General features: G+C 34.0%; 1 protein-coding gene across 3 annotated transcripts in view; it reads right to left on the minus strand.

Moving 5' to 3' along the window:
• Positions 1 to 13,563, minus strand: part of LOC143079722 (ranBP-type and C3HC4-type zinc finger-containing protein 1-like) — a 207,324-nt gene that overhangs the window by 67,616 nt on the left and 126,145 nt on the right. The gene's annotated exons all lie outside the window — the stretch shown is intronic.

Raw genomic sequence — 13,563 nt, forward strand, 5'->3', positions numbered from 1 at the left:
AATCCGCCTCTGCGAGGGTATCACAAGCCCAGTAGTCAGCACTTTTTGTGCTGACATGAATTGTCATTGATATGGTTATATTTATAAATTTACTGTTTACAAATTTTTGAATTTTTTGAAATACATTGTACTAAGGCTTTTCTTCCTCAGGCATAGATTACCTTACCTGTATTTGGCAAAACTTTTAGAAATTTTGGTCCTAAATGCTCTTTAACTTCGTACTTTATTTGGCCTTTTTAACTTTTTTTTGGATTCGAGCGTCAATGATGAGTCTATATAAACGCGCGTCTGGCATATATACTAAATTTAGTCCTGGTATCTATGATGAGTTTAATTATCGACAATGTGTTTATCGCACGACAGTCGAACGACTGTGGTAAGAAACTCTCACGACAGCCACAAGACAGTGACACGACAAAAAAAATCGTAGAGCAAAAAAGGTGCATGTCCAATTTTCGTCCCACGACATGAGACAGCGCCACGATGCTCAAAACATCGAGCGACTGTCGTGCGATTGTCGGACGACGATCACAGATGACCCGCGTTTTTACCAAATTTCATGTCGTGGCCCTGCATAAATGTGTCGTGGGTTCGTTGTGACCAGGGCTTTAGTTCTGCCTGTTTTCTAAACATTTATATGCATAAGTTCTCTCAGTTTAAATTTCTTGTTCATTGGAACAAACAAAAAAACACAAAACAGATGTTCCATAATCTTCTTCACCATTTGTTTTGCATGTACCACACATAATATTCTCTGTGAATTTACAAATAGAACATGAATATCCTTTTGACACTTTTATAAACAAACAATATAAGTAAATTTTTTGCTATAAAGGAAATGTTGATATTATTGATTTTTAAATCTTCAACTTTATCTCGAAACCAAGTGTTGGTAATATCTTTAAAATCATCTTCTGTCATGTTTGTGTTTTAAAGCAAACTTATTTCATCTTATCTGGCAAGGAATGTGAAAGATTAAAATGATAATTTGTCTATATTTTTTTTATCAAACAAATGATCTTTAAATTATTGATAATCCCTTATATCATATTAGGGAATTTGTAGAACAATTATTAAAATGTTCAGTTATTATGTAAAATCACTGGTCATTTTCAGGGATTATATATAATTACTAATGATTTCAGTGATTCTACATATTCCCTTAAAAATCAGGGATTCTACATAATCCCTGATTTTACAAATTCACTGTAACATATACATCTATATATAAACAAGTCTAAATTGAAAACTACGTTCAAACCTATGATTGCGTTGGATAAAAATCGCAATTTTATACGTGTGCATGTAAAACAAATTTCGTTGTAGAAGGGTCTAAATACAGCACAAACAACATTTTCCAAAAGACCAACAACGTGAAAAAGTATATAAGAACAAAACGCATTTAACTAACAGGTCGAACAACTGATGTTCTTCAACCAAACTGACTGCCATTGGCGATTGCCAAATAAAATTGATTTCTAGATGTAACAAAATGGATCTTAATATAAATTTAAAACTAAACAGAAAACAATAAACTTGTGGCCAAGATGTTATGCCACAAACATAAGGTGTCAATATTTTCTTTGTACACCAGATCCGGATTTCGACAATAAATGTCTCTTCAGTGATGTTAGGGATCGAAACGGTATTTGGAAGGCCCTATAATTTACCCTCAATTTAAGATAGACTTAAAATATATGTAAATATATTGCTAGGCATTTTATGTATATAACATCTTCATGCCTTATATATCATGTACTGTAGTACGACGCTAGAATAAAAAGGTAACACCCCAGCCACCGAAAGCTTCATTTTTATGAAGCCCAGGTTGTCGTGTGGTCTAGCGCGCCGGTTACAGTGCAGGCGATTTTGTATCACGATATCTCAGTAGCATGGGTTCTAATCCCGGCGAGGGAAGAACAAAAAATTTGCGAAAGCAAATTGACAGATCGCATTTTTTTTGTTCTCCCCTCGCCGGGATTCGAACCGATGCTACTGACATATCGTGACACCAAATCGCCTCTACTGTAGCCGGCGTGCTAGACCACACGAACACCTGGGTTTAATATATATATCAAATCTACTCTAACATCGTTAGGTTGATTTTCTAGGCACTTTATACATATATGGCATTGGAAATAAATAAGAGGTTTGATTTGTTTTAAAAATGTTCTCACTTTTTTTTATTCTCAGCAAAATACACCACCATAAACTATTCTCAGATATTTTCTTACTCAAAAGTATAGACAGTACCACACTTAAAATAAATCTTAAATGTTGCTATTGAAGGTATATTGATTTAAAATTACAACTGTTAATAGGGTTTTTGTTCAAATTTTTATTAAACAATATCACTAATCAAAACGAATCTAATTGTATATACTGGTGTTGGTAGTAAGCATGTTATGTATACATCGATGGAAGGGAATATATACCAAATCTTTGACAAAATTTGTTATTTCCTTTTGAACAGATATCTAGTAAGTATTTCATCAAAAATTTAGTTCTAGGGAACGGGGAAAAGCTAAACGCATGAAAATCGAACTTGATCTGTAACTTGCACCAAAAAATATCTTCAAGCAAGATGAAAAAGTCTGGAAAACTTATTTGCCGGATTGATGGACGGACAGACGGAGAGAACAAACCTAAAGTCTCCTTGGACTTCATCGGTAGGGGACTAAAAATGAAGGACCTAATAGAGTGATAATTAAATGGCAGGACAGAGTATACAACTATTTTCCCCCTAGATTTCAAGGTATAAAAGTAGGTCATTTTAGTAAAGCGGCTACAAGCATATTTCATGATGTACACATGAAATTTGGCATAGACCTTCCTCAACTATTATTCTTTAAATTCAGATAGGGAGGCATTTAAATTCTTTTTTTAGAAAGGGTAATTGAAATGTGTTTTAACGTATTGCTGCTATCATTATATTGTGCAGGAACCTTTCTTTGGTGCTTCTCACGGATACAATAATTTGTAGGACAAAGTCTTTAAAACACCTACTTCCGGTAATGTCATAAATGGCGGACATAAAAATATCATTTTTTTATTTCAATATTTAAGTTTTCTCAAAATGTAAAATAACATATTTTTTTGTGCAGATAATTAAACTTTTGGCCTCAAAATCACTTATTCTCTATCATGTTTAAAATGTTTTAATATAAAGTTAACGCTTCCGGTAAAAACAACACCAATAGGGTCCTAAATCCATCTCGATCCATCTCTATATCCTCGATGTAGAGTTTTGGATAGATTGATTAAAACAAAACAAAGTCAATAAAATACTAAAACATTGCTAAAATTACTACTATTTGGCCACAAATACATGTTTACTCAAAGTATATAAAGTAGTGGGTCTTTTCCATGAATAGAAACAAGAGCATGTGCCACAAGCACACAAAGCAGTGCAGACCCAATTTTCCCCATTTACAACTACCGCTGCATCCTTTCTTACATCCATAATGTACAAGCTCCTAACAAGATGATGAGGCCTCAGAAAAAGTTTTTTAAAGGGTTCCCATGGATCCTCTTTGTCCCTTCGCCATCCATTAGGGCGGCCTGTACTGGGTAGTATAAGAGCCAATTCCAAGCTTGACCCCTTAACACCCACCTTAGTATATTGCACAGTGCATCACACACGAAATATCAGCTTCCCAATTGTGAACTTTTCATTTCTATGTAGCAACATTCCAGTAGCGCCTGCATACAGAGTATATATCTCCCAATTGAGATAATATTCCCGCGCTGGTATTTTCTATCATGATTTCCTACGTCATAACTACAATCCCCTTCCCTTTTCATGAATGTGAACTACCGAATCAGACTATTTGCCAGTTTTTTTATAACATGAGCAACACGACGGGTGCCACATGTAGGACAGGATCTGCTTACCCTTCAGGAGCACCAGAGATCATCCCCAGTTTTTGGTGTTGCTCAGTCTTTATTTTTCTATGCTGTTTCTTGTGTACTTATATTTGTCCGTTTGTCCTTCTCATATTTAGCCATGGCCATGCAGACTAGACCATTTTGAGGGAATAGCCTCAATTAGCCTTCCCTTTTGCACAAACAGTTATTTTCTTGCTAGATTTACCCCATCTGATAAGTTTGTGCGATCTTACAGTAAAACAACGGTGATTTGGGCTGATCAATTATCATTCTTTGTGTTAAAGTCACATCTTCAAATGCCATCAATGTGTCCCACGCAGTCCTTTTCCTTTTCAAGCAAACAGAGAACCGTATCAAAATTGGTAAATATAAAAAAGAAGATGTGGTATGATTGCAAATGAGATGCATGGATCACAAGAAGTGGGTTTCGTAAGGTAAGGACATAATACCAATTCAGCATACTCGTCAGGAAACACCTTGAAACTGTAACAACAGTCGATGTAGTCTCGGATGCGTACATAGACAATCTTTTGAAGGCTGCTACAAGAAGCAAGAGCTAGGGGAAAGGGAATACACAGACGAGTCCAGGTTCAAAACAAATTCCTCAAAAAGTTTTTTTTTTTAAATGACGACAATAAGAACCCTTTATAGTTTTCATTCACAGCAGCTTGCATTTTTGTTCAATAAAATTTTGAGAAAAGGTAGTTGTAGCAACAAATGCTCAGAATGTTATGTGTTATTCACCACATTATGATGTTTCAAGTTTAGCACCATGTTCACATAAAAAGGCTAGACACTAGAATCATGATGCATGTGTCTGATGCAAATGAGTCACGATTCGAACAGTCGATACTGATGTTGTTGTCATTGCTGTTTCGCTATTCCGAGATATAGGAGCAGACGAACTTTGGCTTGCGTTTTTTGAGTAGGAAAAGCTTTAGATATATATATCTATACATAACCTTTCAAATGCACCACGCATTGAGCGATTACACGCTTGCTGGAAAAGGAAAAACAGACTGTGTTGATGACATGGATGGCGTTTATAGATGTTTGATAGAACGACAAATGTAAGATCAAACAAAAGTATCAGATGTGGTAAACGAAGAAAGAAAGCATCTGTTTTGGAAGAGGAAAGACTAATTAAAGCTATTCCCGGACCACGACTCAGTCTAGTCTTTTCCTGCATAAAAAACGTGCAATATACCATGGCGGGTGTGAATGAGTAACACTCTTGTAATTGATTCCTTTGCTAGCTATCCCAGACGCTAATGGATATCGAAGAGACAAATATGATCCATGGGACCCCTTTTGGACCACTCTTAGTAAGGCCTCTTTATCTTGTCAGGATCTTGTACATTATAGATGTAAGAAAGGATGCCAGGGTCTTTGTAAATGTGGAAAATCAGGTCTTCAGTGCACTGCTTTATATACTTGTGGTGGTTATTGTGAATAAACATGTATTTGCAGCCATAAATAAGTAATTCTAAAGATGTTTGAGTACTTTAGTGACCTTATGTTGTTTAATCAATCTATCTAAAACTCTACATCGAAGATACAGAAGGGGACGAATCTCTGAATTTTACGCTATATCGTTTTTTTAACGGAAGTGTTTATAATTTTGTATTGAAACATTGTAAACATTATAGTAAATAAGTAGTTTGAAGATAACTTCAAGCCAAAAGTGTAGTCACCGGCAATAAAATCATTTTGAAAATAAGTTGAATATCAAAATTAAACGCTGATATTTCTATGTCAACCATATTGGATATAACCGGAAGAAGGGGTTTTAAAGAGATAAGTCCTACACAATGTATCCATGAGGAGATCCAAAGGAAAGTTCCTGCACAATATACTGATAGTAGAAATACGTTAAAACACATTTCAATTAATCCAAAACACATTTCAATTAATCCCCCCTCCCCCCCCCCCCAAAAAAAAAAATACGCTTGTTTAAGTACAATGTACGCCATGTTGGATTAAACAGGAAGTAGGGTTTTTAAAGTCATATAATCGATATTGGACCGATTCAAGTATAATATCCGCCATATTGAATTTTACCGGAGGTGGTGCATTTTTTCAAATGCCTCCCTATCTGAAATCAAAGAGTAATACTTGATGAAGCTTTGTGCCAAATTTCATGCTTGTAGCAGGATGTGCACAATTTTTCACGAAGCCGCAGTATTATGTTGATATAATGTTTTATTACAACTGTCACATCAACTTAACATTAACCAAGAAAACTAAACATTGACCAATGAACCATGAAAATGAGGTCAAGGTCTGATGACACCTGCCAGTTGGACATGTACACCTTACAGTCCTTCCATACACCAAATATACTAGACATATTACTTACAGTATATAAGATATGGACTTGACCACCAAAACTTAACCTTTTCCACTGATCCATGAAATGAGGTCAAGGTCAAGTCTGTCTGACGGGCATGAGGACCTTGTAAGGTACGCACATACCAAGTATAATTACCTTATTACTTATAATAAATGAGAATTTTACATTACAAAATATCTCAACTTTTTTTTCAAGTAGTCACTGAACCATGAAAATTAGGTCAAGGATAATGGTCATGTGACTGACGGAAACTTCTGTTATATCCGTAAATTCCATGGAGTCATAGAATACATGGTAGTTGGTTCATATCTAAACCATTTAGACTTGAACATTTACATACAAAAGGCATCATTATATTTTTCATCAAATTTCCAGAGCCAATACTTTCCGAACGCATTCCAGCTTTCCAATGGCTCCTGCATTAAATGATACTAGAACACACCCGCGAAATCGCGGGGAAATAGAGCGTATGTAAACTGTAAAAAAAATATACTGACTGAAGAATTTCAGGAGAGGTATCAAAAGTCAAAGGTACTTAGGGACTGGGCACATTTTTTTGCCCTCCCCCTATTTTCCAAATACCCCGATTTTTATACCTTCTGTTTTTGTAACAAAAACAGTTATTTATAGTAAATAAATGTATGTAAGTATACAGAAATATATCCGCAGTGACCGCCGTTGATATTAAACCATAAGCGGATCCCAAAGGGGGGGGCTGGGACTCTGCCCCCCATTTCGTTGAAAAAAATTGTTGATTATATGGGGAATCACTGAAGCATGAGAGGAACGCCCCCCCCCCCCCCCGTTTAGGTCAGTCAGCGCCCCCTCCCTCATGAAAGGTTCTGGATCCGCCACTGTAAACTAATTGATAGTAAATAGCAAATATTATTCATTTTCGTTTTCCTCCCTAAATAACCCAAACTGAAACACGTTAAGCAAGGATGATACATGCTAGAACTCAAAATGATAGCTCAAAGCAAATTTATATACTTTATTCACAGTCTTTGTATGTTCAAAGTACAGAAAAACACAAACCGGAAGACTAATCTGACTTAAAGTTTTGTCCAATGACGGGAAAATATCCGGACGCATTCTTTTTCGTTTTTATCCCAAAATAACCCAAACTGAATGATCATAAGAATGGATGACAAATGCGACTATACATGTTACCTATAGGACACAGAGGCATGATGATTAATTTATTGTGGAAGGAGGAGAAGCGACACCCAAAATGAGGTCTTCTCGTTTAATAGTATAGATACAAGTTTTGTTTGTTTACTTTTTATAAACGTATCTATACTTACCATTCCCATCCACCCTTTTATTTCATTCAAACAGCAGACATTTCTTATCTACCCAATTCATTTTTCCGTCCCATATAAAGTTCCAAATTATATTATTTAGCTCTTTAGTATATTTATCCGGAATTTCTCGTTTTTCGATCTCTTAAGACCAGAAAGAAAGTATCATATATTTTTTACTATAAGTGCGTTACCTGTAAATGTAGGCTTCCTACTTTTCCATACGTGTATACAATTTTTAACTTTATCTATCATGTTTCTCCAAATATCACCGTCATCTATTATATAACAATGACACACTCCTAATGTTGTAACATTGCTTGTGATCCATTTGATTTTATCAAATTTAAATCGTTTTCTTTTAGAAGCCCCTAAAAGTAAGCCTTTTTTTGTCATAGTTTATCCTAGAACCTGAAGCCATTTCGTATAAGGACAAAATTTTAAAAGTATTTTCTACAGATTTTTCATTTTTATTAAAAACCTGGGTGTCATCTGCAAACATACACAATTTAGTTTCTTTAAAGTTCCCTCCTGGTAATTTTAATCATTCTATTTTAATGTTAACCCTTATCGCACATGTCATGGGTTCAGCCTGTATGATATACAAGAGAGGCGCTATTGGACAACCTTGCCTAGCGGAGTGAGTAATCATAAAGTATATTGATACAAACTCATTGGTTTTAATACACGTAGTAGCATTGTACAATAGCATTTTTATCCATGCTCTACATTTCCTGCAAAATTCAAATTTCTCCAATACAAAATCTATTCATTCCCATTCAACCATATCAAACGCTTTTTGTTGATCCAAAAATAAGATAATTTTTTCTTAATCTTCGTTGTCAATATATTCTATAATGTCCTGAATCATTCGCTTAGCCTCGCTTATATTTTACCTTTAACAAACCCTTTCTGATCGGTAAGAATAATTTTAGGCAATACTATCTAAGGTCTTTCAGATAGAATCATTGCAATAATTCTATAATCACAATTTAGCACAGTTAGTGGTCTCTAATTTCCCTTTCTCCTCCTTTATGTAGTAAGGTTAAGACCCCCTTATGTTGAGAGTTACTACTTATAGTATCATTAAAAATTTCTTGTAGTAAACAAAGAAATCGTCTTTTATTATATCTCAGTATCAAACATAAAATTCTGATATTATTCTATCTTCCACAGGTGATTTGTTCTAATTAAGCAATTTTAGTACCTTTTCTACTTCACAGGTATTTATATCTCTATCTAACATTTCTTTATCTTTCTTAAAATGTAAATATTTATAAATTGTCTGTAAAGATGAAAATAAACTGTGCCCATGAAAATGTCAAGGTTTAAAAAAAATAAAAAGACGGTCATTAAACAAACTGGCTTGAATGTACTATTTCCTGTCAATCGTGTACTAAATTATAATCCTGGTACCTTTGATAACTATCTATTGTCCGGACAGATAAGCAAATCAAACCTTAGACCTAGATGTGGTATTATCTATCTAATAATTATAATAAAAGTTAAGATTCAGCATTTCATATACCCTATATATATATATTCAATTTCTGTTAAAACACAGTTTAATAATCAGATATCTTATAAATATATGTTTATTAATAGACACTATAAATAAAGGCATCAGTAGTATACCGCTGTTCGAAACTCATAAATAGATAGAAAAAGAAAAAAAGGGTTACAAACTAAAACTGAGGAAACACATTAAATAAAAGAGGAGAACAACGACACACATTCAAATGTAACACACACAGAAACAAACTAAGCATTAGACAAAATCCGATGGGAATAACAAATATAACATCAAAACTAAATACATGAATTTGGGATAGAAAAGTACCATGACACGTCTTATAGCAATGCTAATTCACACTCAAATTTAAGAGGAAACAAACGACAAAACAGAAACACAACGTTAAAATTTAAAACACACAGAAACGAACTTTAATAAAACAATGGCTGTATTCCTGACTTGGTACAGGACATTTTTTTTAAAGAAAACCAGATGTTCCGCAGGGCGCAGCTTTATACGACCGCAGAGGTTGAACCCTGAACGGTTGGGGCAAGTATGGACACAACATTCAAGCTGGATTCAGCTCTAAATTTGGATTGTGATTAAATAATTGACACAGCATAGGTTTCTGACACAGAATAAATGTGGTCTAATGAACTTAAAGAATGAATGTGGTTTAATGAACTTATTTGTTTTTTTGTTTTGGGGCAATTCACTGTGCTGTTGAATATTAATCCTCTCAACCAAAAAATTGTTTAAAGAAATTTCTTATGAAATTCTGATATAAAAAAAATATTTGACTCCAACCCCAATTTTTTTTCACCTCCCCCTTTCCCTTATTCCAAAAATTATCTCAATTCAAATTTCTAATGGAATTTGCAACAATAACTACTCATTTACTAACTGAGTTTAGAGGTAATAGGCATTATACATTGTATACACATTTCATTAAATTTAGTTGAGACAAACTTAAGTTAAGAGAACAGAAACGAAAAAATTCTGCAGTGTTTCCACTTGTACAGGGGCATAACCCTAGAATTGTAATCAAAGTGCTTATAATCACTGAATGGTTTAGGTGTAATACCACCAAATCATGGTTCGTCACATCAGGTTGTATACGAAAGTAGGTCGAAAAAAAAATTCCCTTGAATTAGACAGTTGTAGGTAATTAATCCTACATTTTATTGCAGTAAAACCATTTCTGTGTCATAAACATATGTCTTGGGTATTTCAAAATACCATTATTTTTTATTTGGGATTTCTATAGAAAATTTTGTAATCTTGAGGTTACATGGTGACTAAACCTTGTACACAGATAAAATAAGGGGAGAAATTTGATTGGTTAACTTCCAATGATGGTTATTTTCTTATACGCAATGAAATGTTATGTGAATTTTTTTCTATAGAACTGGACAGGATAAAACTTAACTCATGCCAAGTATTTCTTTATTTGAAACAAGGATAAATTCTGTACATTTTTTTGAAAAGTGCAAATTTAACAGACTAATAGGGGAAAATCAATGGTGGTACTTCACCTATTATGGGAAGCTGTACATGCACCTTTGACCTTATGAGTAATCTCATGTGTTAAAATTTCTTGCTATTTAAGTGAAATAGTTCAAACAAGAGGTTGTCACAACGACAGCAAACCGGATTTATTAACATTTATTTGTATCCTGCCAATATCACAAGAACCATAACTGATGAACGGTGAAGTGAAAATCGTCAATATCAAATTTGACCTCTATTTTGTCATCAGTATCAACATATTAAAATTTGAAAAGCTTAGGTTGAATGGTTCATGAGTAAATGCACGGACACAACTGGAAAAGCCATTTTTCAATCTTTCAAGAACCATAACTCGTAAACGTTAAAAGTCAAAATCGTCATTATTGAACTTGACCTCCATTTTGTCACCAGTAACAACATATTAAAATTTGGGAAGCTTTAGTTGAACAGTTCATGCGTAAATGCACGGACACGACTGGAAATGCCATTTTTCAATCTTTCAAGAACCATAACTCCTGAACGGTAAAAGTCAAAATCGTCATTATTGAACTAGACCTTCATTTTGTTGTCTGTAACAACATATTAAAATTTGAAAAGCTTTGGTTGAACGGTTCATGAGTAAATGCACGGACAACATTTAGTTGCCGCCCGCCCGGCCGCCGTACATCCTCAAATCAATAACCGACATTTTTGTCACAAAAATCCGGTTAAAAATGAAATATTTTGAGTGGATTGAGTTTTCAAAACACATTTTATGAGAAAATTGTCTTGAAATAGGACTCTACCATGAATATTCAGTTGACAGAACAAGCCATACTAAAAAAAGGGGGGTGTTTCTCCTTATTTCTTCTATTCTGCTATAATAGAACATTTTCCTAGGTAATACTTGAATAAATATATAGTTTTAAGTAGATGAAATTATTTTTAATGCCGTAATGACAAATTATTTACTTAAAGAGAAGCCTTTTATGTCCCTCTTTGGAATGCGGCGTAAATTTAATTTTTACGTAAGGACTTATTGAAACCTCCTTGGAGACAGTAAACTTTTATATGAATTGTTTATTCTGCTAAAATCCTTCAATTACTCATTTCTTATAACATTTCTACCATAACTGAGTGAAAGTTACCTCGTTGTTTATATTTATTGGCCTGAAAAGTTGAAATTTTGAGGAAATGATAGGTATAAATTGACCAAAAGAGACCTTATAAGGAAAACAAAAAGGTCCATTAGTGGTATTAATCTTCCTTAAATCATCTTGTGTATCATATTCAACTGTTTGTAGGCAGATAAGATAGATATTTGATCATTTATTGGTCCACACTCTATTCTATCTTGATGTGGATTGGTTTGGATTTGTCGAAGAAATTTTGCTCGAATCGCTGTAGATGTCGTCTTTCATTATACTAGGTTTTTCTCAAACTATTGAACTGATTATGACAACACTTAATAGAAATGCTTGAAATAACCAGTATTACAAAGGGAAAAAGTTACATTCAGTTTAAAATGTCTTCTTTAAAGATTGCTGTAATTTATCAGTTGGTAGTAAAAGTGAATATTTCATTGTATATTGTATATAGCATTGATTTAAGTTGATTCAACTACTATTCTGGTCAAAGAAACATAACTCCAATTTAAATGCCTGTACCAAGTCAGGATTATGACAGTGCTTGTCCGTTCGTTTTCGATGCGTTTTGTTATTCGATTTTGCCATGTTATTATGGACTTTCCGAATTGATTTTCCTCTAAGTTCAGTATTTTTGTGATTTTACTTTTTATTGTCTTGAAACTACAAAAATGATTGTTTTGGCCCCTTTTTGGCCCTTTATTCCTACTGTTTGCCCCATAACCGTAAAGATATATCCCAACCTTCTGCTTATGGTATTACACATTGTGGAACAATTTCAGAACAATTGAAATACACAACATATTGTCATGACACTAGATAAACGCTTGTTTTGGGCCCTTAATTCCTAAACCTTAGGGACCATAAATTTTATTGATTTCTATTCACTTATACTTAAGTTATTATCCGGAAACCAGCCGTCTTCGGACGACGCTGACGACAACGACGACTTGATACCAATATATGACCGCAAAAATTTTGTGGTTGTATAACAATCATCATTTCTTAATACATAATTTTCAAGCAATGTAATGGAGTTAATCAAACATATACATATCGGTATTTTTAAATAGAATTGTATTACCTCCCTTACACTGCTTTTAAGGAAGGTAATCACACATATGTATATCAGTATTTTTTACCCCCCCCCCCCCATTGGAGCAAGACCCCAAAAAATCAATTCCAGCCTTTCCTTTGTAGTATGAAACCTTGTAGTATAATTTTGGAGATAAATTTAAACACAAGTTATTGTCTGTAAACTAGAAAAATGCTTCTTTTTGGCCCTTTTTTTGCCCCTTATTCCTTCATGTTCGTGGAAATTAACCCCAAACTCAATCTCACCCTTCCCAGCCTTCCCTTCGTTATAAGGAACATGGTGGTACAATTTCAGAGAGATCCATACAGTAACACTGAAGTTATTTTCCCGAAACTAGAAAAATGCTTGTTTTTGGCCCCTTTTTCCTAGACTGATTGCCCTTACCTTCTATTTATAGTATTAAACATTGTGGCACAATTTCAGAGCAATTGAAATACTTATACATAACTTATTGTCCTGAAACTAGATTAATGCTTGTTATGGGCCCCTTTTGGCCCCTTATTCCTAAACCTTTAATACCATAACCCCCAAATCAATCCCAACCTTCCTTTTGTGGTTATAAACAATTGTGTTTAAATTCTATTGATTTCTATGTACTTATACTAAAGTTATTATCTGGAAACCATCCGTCTTTGGACGGAAGATGCTGATGACGACGCTGACTATGTGATACCAATATACAACAAAAAATGTTTTTAATTTTTGCAGTCTATGAGAAATATGTATATAGCATCTAAAAATTATTTTTTAAAGAATAACGAAAGAAAAAAAATCCATTT

Source organism: Mytilus galloprovincialis, chromosome 6 (assembly GCF_965363235.1).
Source record: "Mytilus galloprovincialis chromosome 6, xbMytGall1.hap1.1, whole genome shotgun sequence".
In the NCBI taxonomy this organism is placed as follows: domain Eukaryota; kingdom Metazoa; phylum Mollusca; class Bivalvia; order Mytilida; family Mytilidae; genus Mytilus; species Mytilus galloprovincialis.